The sequence below is a fragment of the Dendropsophus ebraccatus genome, chromosome 7 (assembly GCF_027789765.1).
Source record: "Dendropsophus ebraccatus isolate aDenEbr1 chromosome 7, aDenEbr1.pat, whole genome shotgun sequence".
NCBI lineage: Eukaryota > Metazoa > Chordata > Amphibia > Anura > Hylidae > Dendropsophus > Dendropsophus ebraccatus.
Window position 1 is genome coordinate 37,924,700 of NC_091460.1, and position 13,490 is coordinate 37,938,189.

General features: G+C 43.8%; 1 protein-coding gene across 1 annotated transcript in view; it reads left to right on the top strand.

The window, feature by feature from the left end:
• Nucleotides 1-1,558: 1,558 nt before the first annotated feature.
• The window catches only part of RGS12 (regulator of G protein signaling 12), a 115,095-nt gene continuing 103,163 nt past the window's right edge, over nucleotides 1,559-13,490 (top strand). Inside the window, exon 1 of the mRNA XM_069977357.1 lies at nucleotides 1,559-1,637. The gene's annotated coding sequence lies outside the window, so the exon portion shown is untranslated. The remainder of the gene's footprint in view (nucleotides 1,638-13,490) is intronic.

The window sequence follows — 13,490 nt, forward strand, 5'->3', positions numbered from 1 at the left end:
CCTTCCCCTGCAGTAGACAATGGAGGAGAGTTATTATCACTGGAGCACAATATGCACAGTGCACTAGTGCATGATGGGAGTTGTAGTTTTGCAACAGCTGGAACACTGAGCTACACCATGTGGAAGGGGCACAATAGAAAATTTCACGCAGGGCTGTATATCCGTAAGACCAGACCTGCGATGGTTTACCATCATTGAAAGGAACATGGCTGGTAATAACATGGTGGTTCGTTTACATTTAACGTATACATTGTATACTATGGAAAGGGTTAAAAACGTACATGGACGCTAAAAATGGAGGTTGCTGTATGCCATAAAGCAAGATCTGTTTCTCATTCACTTACATTGTGAATGAAAATGGATTAAGGAGATCTTTATTTACTTTTTATTTTTGTATTTTTTTTGCTATTGCATAATAGACCCCATCTTTGCAAGGCCGGGTTCACACTATGTTTCCCATCTGTTTCACTTTTTCAGTTTTAGTACGTTTAGTTTTAAAGTATAGAAAAACATGTTGTTGTTTTTTTTTCTATAATGTAAGTCAATGGGAAAGGGGTTCTGCAGTATGGCATAAAGCAGCATTCGTTTTTTTCCTTTTTTAACATATATGTTAAATGGACAGCAAAAATGCAGTGTGAACCCGGCCTAAGCAGCAAAATTACATGTAATGTGATGGAACCAGTAAAACATAAGCGAAAATGGATTGCTTAGGCGTCAATTTCTCTGTCTCTTACAGTGTCCCTGCACATCCGACCGAAATTGAGTTGCCGCCATAAACTGTAGTGGACAGCAGCGGCGGTGCCCATTAATTTCAAGTCACCTAGGGCCATACATGCTAATTTAAAGGGATAATGCAGTCGACTTTAAAGTCCCTTTAAATTAGCATTAGATGAGAGGTTAACCTGACCTAATAGAGATTTTTTTAAAAACTATTCTGAAATAATGTTAAAAAAACGTAGAAACAAAAGCCAGAATGACCAAAGCCTAAAAACATAAAAAAAAAGGGTTAAAAAAAAAGAGAGTTCATCTGCATTGCTACAATCTCTATGTATAAAAACACAGGTATATAAATAGTGCAACAAATAAAACCATACAAGAAAGAAATAAAAAAAAAATACATAGAATGTAACATAAGAACAGGTAAAATTAGTGAAAAAAGAATATAAATATAAACAATTTATAATATAAATAAATAATAAATAAATAAAGATCTAATAAACAGGAAGCAAAGTAAGTAAATATATGGAAACAATGAGGCTATAAGAAGGCGATGTAGCCCCCAGTGCTAGGACCCTGGAGGAGGTAAGGGGGGCAGGTGAGGGGCAGGTAGGGGCAGAGCTGCCCGGAGGTGCCCGCTGCACTGAGTGACACTCCACCGGTAAACAGCGCCGCCCAATCAGCTGCCGCCATTCGTATCAACACAAGGATCTCCTAGGACACAGGAGGGAGGGAGGGGAGAGCAGGGAGGGGATAGGCTGCGGCAGGGGCCGGGGGAGGAGGAGGGGGAGGCGGCTGCAGCTATTGTCAGCTGCGGGGAAGAAAAGTTCACCGTTGAGGAGGGAGGGAGAGAAGTTTTTGAAATGGCCCGTACAGTGCGGGGAGCGGGCCGGAGGCCGGGGAGCTGAGGAGCACTACGGGTAAGGGCTGTGTGCTGGCTGTGGTCGGGGCGGCTGTGGGGGGCGCTGTGCCAGGGGCCATTGTGTCTGCGGAGCCCCCTGTTCTGCATGCCACAGGCCTGGCCCACCTCTGGGCTGCACTCAATGCTGCTCCTACTGGGGGAGCATGCCCTGTGGTGTCCCTCTATACTGGGATGCTGACCCTCTATACGGTATCAGTGCCACTCTATACTGGGCTCAGTGCCACTCTATACTGGGATGCTGCCCTCTATACTGGGATGCAGATCTTCTACACGGTATCAGTGCCACTCACCACTGGGCTCAGTGCCCCTCTATACTGGGATGCTTCACCTCTATACTGGGATGGTGCCTCTCTCTGTACAGGATTCAGTGTCCCTCTACACTTGGTTGCTTCCTGTCTATACTGGGATGCTACCCCTCTATACTGGCATGCTGCCCTTCGATACTGGGCTCAGTTCCCCTCTGTAATGGGATTCTGTCCCTCTATACTGTGCTTAGTGCCCCTCTATACTGGGATGCTGCCCCTCTATGCAGGGATGCTTCCTTTGTATACAGGGATGCTGTCTCCCTATACTTGGATGCTGCCCATCTATACTGGGATGCTGTCTCTCTATACTGGGATGCTTCCCCCTCTATACTGGGATGCTTTCCCTCTATACTGGGATGCTGCCCTCTATACTGGGATGCAGATCTTCTACACAGTATCAGTGCCACTCACCACTGGGCTCAGTAACCCTCTATACTGGGATGCTTCACCTCTATACTGGGATGCTTCACCTCTATACTGGGATTGTGCCTCTCTATACAGGATTCAGTGTCCCTCTACACTGGGTTGCTTCCTGTCTATACTGGGATGCTACCCCTCTATACTGGCATGCTGCCCTTCGATACTGGGCTCAGTTCCCCTCTGTAATGGGATGCTGTCCCTCTATACTGTGCTTAGTGTCCCTCTATACTGGAATTCTGTCTCTCTACACTGGGCTCAGTGCCCCTCTATACTGGGATGCTGCCCCTCTATGCAGGGATGCTTCCTTTGTATACAGGGATGCTGTCTCCTTATACTTGGATGCTGCCCCTCTATACTGGGATGCTGCCCCTCTATACTGGGATGCTGTCTCTCTATACTGGGATGCTTTCCCTCTATACTGGGATGCTGTCTCTCTATACTGGGATGCTTCCCCCTCTATACTGGGATACTTTCCCTCTATACTTGGATGCTGTCCCTCTATACTGGGATGCTTCCCCCTCTATACTGGGATACTTTCCCTCTATACTTGGATGCTGTCCCTCTATACTGGGATGCTTCCCCCTCTATACTGGGATGCTTTCCCTCTATACTTGGATGCTGTCTCTCTATACTGGGATGCTTCCCCCTCTATACTGGGATGCTGTCTCTCTATACTGGGATGCTTCCCCCTCTATACTGGGATGCTTTCCCGCTATACTTGGATGCTGTCCCTCTATACTGGGCTCCCCCTTTCTCTTGGTTTCTCTGCTTTTTATTTCTGCTACTCATCCTTGTAAAAAAAACTTTGCAGCTATGCAAAGGTTCCAGCTGTTGTTGAACTACAACTCCCAGCGTGCTCTGGTGGTTTGTCAGCTGTCTTATAGAATCCTCTCTCAGCATACCTTGGTTGCTTTTCAGCACTTGTAAGACTACAACTCCCAGCATTCCCTGGTGTCTCTGCAGATGTGCAACTAAAACTACCAGTATTCCTTGGTAGCTATCCAGCTGTTGTACAGCAACAACTCCCAGCATGCCATGGTGGCTGTGCTTCTGTTATTCAACCACAACTCCCAGCATGCCATGGTGGCTGTGCTTCTGTTATTCAACCACAACTCCCAGCATGCCATGGTGGCTGTGCTTCTGTTATTCAACCACAACTCCCAGCATGCCATGGTGGCTGTGCTTCTGTTATTAGACCACAACTCCCAGCATGCCATGGTGGCTGTGCATCTGTTATTCAACCACAACTCCCAGCATGCCATGGTGGCTGTGCATCTGTTATTCAACCACAACTCCCAGCATGCCATGGTGGCTGTGCATCTGTTATTCAACCACAACTCCCAGCATGCCATGGTGGCTGTGCATCTGTTATTCAACCACAACTCCCAGCATGGCTCCATATCTCTTGTACAATCACAACTCCAAACATGCTCTGCAGGCTATACAGCTGCTGTAAAACTACAACTCCCAGCATGCCCTGTTAGCTGTGCAGCTGCTGATAATCTGCAGCTCCCATGATGCTCTTTTAGCTATCTAGCAGCTGTCAAACTACAACTCCCATTGTGCTCTTTTAAGTTTCTACCTGTTGTGTCGAACTACGACACCTCCCAGTGTGTGCTTCAGCTGTCCCTTGATGTGTCTAGGTTGTCAGGACATGCTGGGAGTTGTAGTTCCTTATATATAGTTAGGGGTAGGGAATAATCAGATACCGGCTACTCGAATTCTAGAGTATTCTGCATTGTCGGCAAGTGTCTTATAGTGTGACCCAATATTAAGAGGAGCAGCAGTAGCAGCAGGGTCTTGTCCCAAGAGCTAACACTCTACAATATATACTTTAATAGGAGTCCTGTATACATGTTGTATCCTGGAGACTTACAGCCTTGGAATAGGCATATATATGTATATACCTCAGTGTGCCCCAACCTGTTGCTTTCCATCTGTTGCCGAAGGCTGTCAGGGCCTGATGAGAGTTGTCGTTTTGCAACAGATGGAAAGCAACAGGTTGCAGAACACTGATATACAGGCTTTATGGGGGGGGATTTATCAAACATGGTGTAAAGTGAAACAGGCTCAGTTGCCCCTAGCAACCAATCAGATTCCACCTTTCATTCCTCACAGACTATTTGTAAAATGAAAGGTGAAATCTGATTGGTTGCTAGGGGCAACTGAGCCAGTCTCACTTTACACCATGTTTGATAAATCTCTCCCTATATGCTTTGCTATTATTAGTTTTGTAGTCCCTACATGTATGAGCGATGATGATGATCACCATCTTCATCATCATCATCATCATCATCATCATCATCATCATCATCATCATCATCATCATCATCATCCTTCCTGTTGATAAGCAGATAACAGGCAGAGAACTAATAATATATATGGAGATAGAGAGGATATCCTGATGTCGGATATAGATATATAATATACTGAGTCATCTTCTGCTTGTAAAGTCTTATTGCGTCTAGGAAAGTTGGGTCAGGCTTCTATTACTATCACCCAGCTTTCCCAAGAACCTGTAGACGTCAGGGCTGACAGCTCCTGCCCTCATAGCCTGCAGTGCGGGGACAGAACATACGTCAGGAGGACGGGATATTACACATTCCACCTACTCGGAAATTATATACCCCGGACAGATGGCAGCACCCCCCCCCCCCCCCCTCGGGACTTATACCTGACAATAGCTTCTAACGTCTAGTAGTTTCCCATTCAGAAGCTTAGAAAATCTGGGTATAAAATCCAAGTGGTGACAACTTTATTAGATCTGCTGTGTGTGAACATACCCCATACTGGTTTCTCATCCCCCATACTGGTTTCTCATCCGTACAAGAGAAGTTGAGACTTGGCATGAAAAGCCGAGATCCTCCTTAGCTTGCCGCTGTTGGTTGCTGAGAAACAAGGTGGGAACAGGAGGCATTTGGGGACTGGAGCGAGTCCTTACTGCTGATTGTGTGTACAGGCGAGGAGGAACAAACAGTGCGGAGTGTGGAGTGACTGGTGACACATTGTCACGACTCCCCTGCATCCTCTGCAGCACAGCACTCACATCACTTACCGGCTTGTTAATTAGTGTCGGGTGTAATTAACAGCCCGCTAATTAACCGCATCCTGACCAGAAGCTGACGCTTTCATGTATGAAGGTCACAGGATGGGTTTGGCTTTACTCCGAGAATTATTAGTTTTTTTTGTCACATGGTTGGCAAATAAACCCACATTATAATACACTGGTTACGGAATAATGCGAGATTGTTTATCGTTAACCTGAAATCGTTCATTATATTACTCAGTACGATGGTCGTTAGTTACGATCGTTACGATGATCGTTATTGCGATCGTTACTGTGATCGTTTATTCCTTCTGATCCCAGCAAAACAATGAACAATGTGCAATTACACTGAATGATTAGTGAACTAATGCTGAATTACAGCAAACGAATAGCGATAATTTTAGGTTCAGATTAGAGATGAGCGAACCTGGAGCATGCTCGAGTCGATCCGAACCCGAACATTCGGCATTTGATTAGCGGTGGCTGCTGAAGTTGGATAAAGCCCTAAGGCTATGTGGAAATCATGGATATAGTCATTGGCTGTATCCACGTTTTCCAGACAACCTTAGAGCTTTATCCAAGTGCAGCAGCCCCAGCTAATCAAATACCGAACATTCGGGTTCGGATGGACTCGAACCCGAATCCGGTTCGCTCATCTCTAGTTCAGATCTAAATCAACGATCAACGACATATGAACGATTTTTCGATTGTTGCCTGCAATTACACAGAACGATTATCGTTTTAATTTGAACGATTTTTCGCACGATAATCATCCCGTGTAATAGGGCCCTTAGGCTGGGTTCACACTACATTTTTGCAATCCATTGATGCAAAATACGGGTGTATTTGTGTGCATCCATTTATTTTAAACATACACAAAAATAAGGTCAAGTACGTTTTTGTGTAAAAAACGTTAAACAAACAATTGCATCCATTTTTCCATCTGTTTTTCCCAAACGGATGAAAAGAACAAATTGCAAAAACGTAGTGTGAACCCAGCCTTATAGCAACGTTGTGGCCCATTTGCTCTCTGCTATAGATCTTTGATGGGAAAAGGTTCTACTTATAGTCATGTTTCTGTAATATATAGGCACACTACTTTTAGAGGCCATTTAAAGGGATTTTCCATGAAGAATCAGTGGTGGGGGACTGCCTACTGGGACTGGATGGTATTATCAGGCTAATAGAGTGAATGGAGCTGCAGCATGCATGTCCAGGTGCTCCATTTAGCCAGGAGGCCCCATTATTATGGTTTGTGGGGTCTAAGTCGTTCCTCCCATTGATCAGACACTCATCACATATTCTGCAAAAAAGGAATTTTCCAGTTTTAGGTAAATTTTACTATGAAAATGATAAATTTGACAGCTTTCTAGTATACTTTGCTGATGAGTTTCTTACAATTTTTTAATATCTGTGTTTGCTGTCAGTGAATCGTGTTTCATGCCCAATTTCAGAAGCAACAAGCCCTTACCTTTACCTAGAGAAGTTGTACCCAGTCTGTAAGCCATATACACTATGATACATGGGATCAGTTTGGAGTCCAGTCTGTTGAGCTCACAGAGCATTGTCTAGACTGCATACAATTGCATCCACTTCTCCACTAGCTATATACTAGCTATGTAAATAGATATTTGGAGGCACTTTAGGCATTTAAAAAGATATCAAAAGTGGCCTTGACCCCTATTTCAGTGAGAATCTGGGGGGATCTGTATGTCATGGAGGATTTTATCCGCCGAGTCCTTATCCGCCGAGTCGTTCGTGACTTTAGTCTTACCCCCTGCTATTCCCTCAGCTCATCAGCGTCTTAATCTTGGCTCGTCTGTCTGGAGATTACCGCAGCTCACATGGAAGGCAAAGGCCTTGTCCGACTTCTGAGAAAGTGACTGGACACAAGTACTTGAGCTGGAGTACAAGTGTCTGGGAGGACTAGATACAGTGGCGTCCATTACCGCCGGCCCCAGGACAGGATTTTCTTGCAGTAAGTACATTGTGTGAGGTGTTTGTGGGGATCATTCACACAAGAGAAACCAGTTCTACTGGTGGCTTCATACCTGTCTGTGCTGAAGGGATACGGTAAAGTTCCTTCTGAATGATCTGTAAGCTCTCAGGTAAACATATATGATATCCATAGGATCATACAGGATGGAGATTTCCCCTCACAGGGGGCGTCAGTTTCACAATAATGACCCTCCTATAGCTCAATCAGTCACTGGCCGAGTGGCTCGAACCATCGCTGGATAGTGCGTGTGGCCCTTTAATCTCATCATTTAAATTGGGCAGCTGGTTATAACTATAACTGATAATTATCAGTGTTTCATATAAATCTTTACTCTCCTTTACCCTCCCTCCCTCCCTTTACCCTCGTCTCAAACAAACGTTCATGTGTTTGGGATGGTGAGGCCCGTTTTTCTTCCCCAACATCATCCATCTTCTCTCCATTTGGCCAAACATTCATGTCTATCGTGAGTTGTCGTACCACTTGGGACGTGAGGACAGGTGTGACGCTATTTTTGGGGAAAAAAGCTCAAAATAAAAATAGTGCAGATGTCTCCTGTAGATATGTGCACATAATATCATCAGGAAATCCTTTCAGATCTCATTTACATAATAGGGACATTTTTGAATTTGCTAAATTTTTTAAGATTTTAATAACGACATCTTGTCAGAATTGCAGAATTCTACAGTAAATTTCAGTGTAGCAGAACCGTCGTTGTTGCCCGTAGTATCTAATCCTAGTAAAGTGCTCATTTCATAATCTGTTTTTAAAAAAGTTTAAAAAAATTTAGATTTTTTTGTAAACAGATTTGATCATATACTTAAGTCAAGCTTCAGTTTTACAGCTGCCGGGGCTGAGAAGCTTCAATGCACGGTGCGGCTGATAAAGCATTGGCGCCTTTATTTGAAGGTTTGTTGTCAGTTACTTCGACCTTTCACCTGTGCGGGTCATGTGACTGTAGCAGGTGAAAGACGATCCTGCCCTACTTTATGATTAATTCACTCAGAGTCTTATTTCAAAGACTGCAACAAGGAAATGATGATACGGCTGAGTGCGGGCGGCAGTGAGCACAGAGCACATGTCAGGCCTACCGGATCCACACACAGTATACACTCATTGTATACAGCACGTGCAGCTTGTAGTCTATAGTGTAAATGATTGCAGGTGTATATAGAACAATGGCAGTGCTCCACAAACAATACTAGTATAAGGTGCACTGGACAGGGGGCTGGGGACTGTAAGATATGATTTTAGTGAGTTGATGGGGGTCCGACTGTTGAGATCAGAAGAGGCAGAAGAGGGTTATTTCCACCACTCGGCCACCGATTAACTTCTTTATGGGACTTCCGAAAAGAGTTCAGCTCTGAGCAATATTTGTAAGGCCTATACTGAATAAATGCAGCGTGGATGAGCATGCACACTGCCACTCTGTTCACCCAAGGAACAAGGGGTCTCTATTTTTGTCATTGCTGGGGGTCCTAATGGTTGGGCCCTAGCCGATTTACTAGTAATCCCCTTTATTATATTATCCTCTATATTCTGTGGATAGGTGATAACTTTTGTCCCCCTTTTAATGCCAAAAGATAGCCATCTTTTGGTAATGACAGATCATAATTATTATCATCATTTTCATTATCAAAAGACCGCCCAAGAAAATGAAGGTGTGTGAACATAGTCTTTATTGTTGGATAACCTCTTTAACGGATTGTCCGGGGATCAACTTTTTTTTACAGATGCCTTGGGGTGAAACAAAAAGTTATACTCACCTGCCTTAGTCCCCCACAGCTGCCACACCCCTTTTCCTGGTTCATGATAGGACATCATTCCTGCAGGAACTGCTGCACTCAGTCCATCATTGACTGCTGCCAGTGATTGGCTAAATAAGGTACTTCCTGTGGGGATGATGTGTTATTAGCTAAGAGGACCCGCGCGTCAGCTAAAAGGGGATCAGGGTAGGTGAGTATACCTATTTTTTTATTTGCACACTATATTTATCTCTTAACCCGTTTAAGGCTAGGACTACACAGCTAGAAAAGGTGTGATATTTGTCCACAACTTGTTAAAGTTTGTGTGTGACTTTGCATGACATCGAATCTGTAATTGTGCAAGAATATTTGTGCAATTTGCTGTTGCTCCATTATGTTAGACTTGTGAGGTGGCTGATTGTAGCTGCTTTGCGACTGGCAATTTGTCAGGACCACAGCCGTACAGTCACCAGAAATTCATTCTTGATAGTCATGGTAGCTTGTGGTTAATACGGCCACAACCACTTTCTATAGCTGTTTTACTGAACGTTGCAAACAGCGTGAAATGGCAACTTTAGGCTGTGACAGACGCCACACAAAGTCTCTGTTTATTCTGAACCTTAGGCTAAGGCTAAAACCAAACACGGATTATGTGTAGAAAACATTACACAATAACTACTTTAGCAGAATAACCATAGGGCAGAGTAATACGCTGCTTGGCCAATGCCAAAAGCTTATGTATAATGGATTATGTATTGGTCGGAGTAGCAAGTGAAAGTTTTCCATCAATAGGAAACAAGCCTAAAAGGCTAGGAGGATTTGTTCTTCCTTGGTGTTAGTTAAAGCGACCCTGTACCCACAATCTGTCCCCCCCCCCCAAACTGCTTGTACCTTCAGATAGCTGCTTTTAATCCAAGATCTGTCAGGTGATGCAGTTATTGTCCTAAAAAACAACTTTAAAATTTGCAGCCCTGTGCCAAACTGGCACGGCCTAGAGTGACGATGCGTTAGGCTGGCACAACCTCTCCGCACCTCCTCCCCACCCTCTTCATCATTAGGAATGCCCCAGGCAGGTATTCTCCTATTTATCAGCTGTGTGAGTACTGCACATGGGCTGGATCGTTAAGGCACCTGTGCAGTGTTCACTGCAGAGGAATAGGAAAAATCCTGCCAGTGGCATTCCTAATGATGAAGAGGGTGGGGAGGAGGGATGGAGGGGTGGTGCAAGGTTAGGGCACAGATACTCTAGGCCACGCCAGTTTGCCACAGGGCTGCAAGTTTAAAAGTTGTTTTTTAGGACAATAACTGCATCACCTGCCGAATGGACCCAGGACAGATCTTGGATTAATATCAGCTATCCGAAGGTACAAGTGTTTTTTTTTTTTTGGGGGGGGGGGGGATCAGATTGTGGGTACAGAGTCACTTTAAAGGGGTACTCCAGTGAAAAAAAAATATTTGAGATCAACTGGTTTCAGAAAGTGCCAGAGATTTGTAATTTACTTCTATTAAAAATTCTCCAGTCTCCCAGTACTTATAAGCTGCTGTATGTCCTACAGGAAGTGGGGTATTCTTTTCAGTCTGACACAGTGCTCTCTGCTGCCACCTCTGTCCATGTCAGGAACTGTCCCGAGCAGTAGCAAATCCCCATTGAAAACCTCTCCTGCTCTCCAGACTGGAAAAAATATACCACTTCTTTCAGGACATACATCAGCTGATAAGTACTGGAAGACTTGAGATTTTTTAACCCCTTAAGGACGGGGCCCATTTTCGTTTTTGCGTTTTCGGTTTTTCCTCCTTGTGTTTAAAAGGCCATAGCACTTGCATTTTTCCACCTAGAAACCCACATGAGCCCTTATTTTTTGCGTCACTAATTGTACTTTGCAATGACAGGCTGAATTTTTGCATAAAGTACACTGGAAAACCAGAAAAAAATTCAAAGTGTGGTGAAATTGAAAAAAAAACAAAACGCATTTCTTTTATTTGGGGGAACTGTGTTTTTACGCCATTCGTCCTGGGGTAAAACTGACTTGTTATGCATGTTCCACAAGTCGTTACGATTACAACGATATATAACATGTATAACTTATATTGTATCTGATGGCCTGTAAAAAATTCAAACCATTGTTAACAAATATACGTTCCTTAAAATCGCTCCATTCCCAGGCTTATAGCGCTTTTATTCTTTGGTCTATGAGGCTGTGTCAGGTGTCATTTTTTGCGCCATGATGTGATCTTTCTATCGGTACCTTGATTGCGCATATACGACTTTTTGATCGGTTTTTATTAAATTTTTTCTGGATTTGATGCGACCAAAAATGCGCAATTTTGCACTTTGGGATTTTTTTTGCACTGACGCCGTTTACCGTGCGAGATCAGGAATGTGATTAATTAATAGTTTGGGCGATTACGCACACGGCAATACCAAACATGTTTAGTTATTTATTTGTTTACTTTTATTTAAAACCTGGGAAAAGGGGGGTGATTCAGACTTTTATTAGGGGAGGGGGCTTTTTACTATAAACAACCCTTTTTTTTTCTTTTTACACATATACTAGAAGCCCCCCTAGGGTTAAGGTTATTCCCCCCTGGGGTTAGGGTTATTCCCCCTAGGGGACTTCTAGTATATATACTTTAATCTCTCATTGAGATCTCTGCAGCATAGATATGCCGGGGACGGCGCCATCTTGGACGAGTCCCCGGCCGGCGTCAGTAACGGAGATCGCTCCTCCGGGATAACGTCCCGGAGGAGCGATCTCCCCCACTAGACCCCAGGGAAAGGTTGCCTCCGGTAATCAGAGGCAGCTGTCAACTTTGACAGCTGCCTCCGATTAGCTAATTAGCGGGCACGGCGATCAGACCGTGCCCGCTAATAGCGGCGGGTCCCGGCCCCGCTTTGAAGTGCTAATGAGGACATATGACGTACGGGTACGTCATATGTCCTTAAGAGGTTAAATAGAACTAATAGAATTTTTTTTGCTGGAGTACCCCTTTAATATCACCACAAATATGACACCTGACTCTGGGGCAAAATAAGGATAAACTTTTCTGGGGTTATTTTATGTCTAACAGCATTGTAGCTAAAATCAGTAAGGTTTTGGGTTACATAAAATTTTATTAGTCTGGCCTAGACACTAACATTTAAAGAGAAGTCTTTCATGTAACCAGACTCTTACAATATGTCCTCCACCTGTTGCAAAATTCTGATCCTAAACTTTCAGCTCTATTAACCATTTACTCCTACATAAATAATTGAAAGGTTTCTTAAAAGTCTCTCTCTAGTTAAGTCCGTGTTTTTAGCAAGGCTGCACATATGGCACCTGACTGACATGTAGAAGAGTCTGGTCCATTTACAGGTAGATACCGTGCATCAGCAAGTTGCAAAAATAAAAAAAACATAATTTGTCCTTTCCTTCGACCTTGTTCAAAAATCTAACTTCTAAGTGGTGAAAATCTTTTGTACAGGTGTAACGTGAAACTCTTTGACCCCTGAGTAAAATAAGTAGCAGGATCCCACCTACCATGTGCCATTTGAAATACTGGTGTCCCCTGCTGAATATCAGCCACATCAGAGAAAACTGATGGAATATTTTTCAAGAATTTATATTGTATTTTCAAAGCCTAAGCCAACTCTGAATCTGAACATTCAGATGTTACTATAATAGTTGACCCAGTGTTGGCGCATGTTACACTTAAAGCAGGGGTTGTTTGATGTAATGAAGTTGGAAAGCGGCTTCAGCTGTCTCCGTGACCATCTATGATGCGGATGGAGCAAAGTTGTCACCGGTAGTGTTCTTTTCTTTATTAGTAGTTCTTTTAAGGAGTCAAAAAGATCTATTTTTGCATTGTTGACCTTCCACACCTCTGTCCCTTCCTCTGATAATGAGGATCTGCCACAGAGAGTGCCCATTATAATTGAACACTTGTTGAATGTCCTAATAAATCCATATAGCCATCTAGATGTGCTATGGAGATTTGGATTCTTGCTTGATGTTCAGGTCAACCATCCAACACGTGTAATGCTGGGCTGTGGGAGGGCCATCCAGTATATCTCATAAAACTAAGTACCCTATAAAGTCAAATCCTAGTTAGAGCATTGCACTACAGACCCCACAACCTGTTGCATAAGAGCTTTACAAAGGATTGGTTGACTCCTTGTTGGGTGTATAGAGGGTGCAATATAATTTACTTTATTTTTGTAATTTAAGGGGCCGTTCCACTTGAAGTTCCGCCTCTCCCATTGATTCACACGCACTCTGCCATCCACCTGAAGAATTGATATGTCACTTCTTTGGGTGGAGTGCGCGCTGACTCCGCTTGGTGGAACGCAGCGCTGACTCTG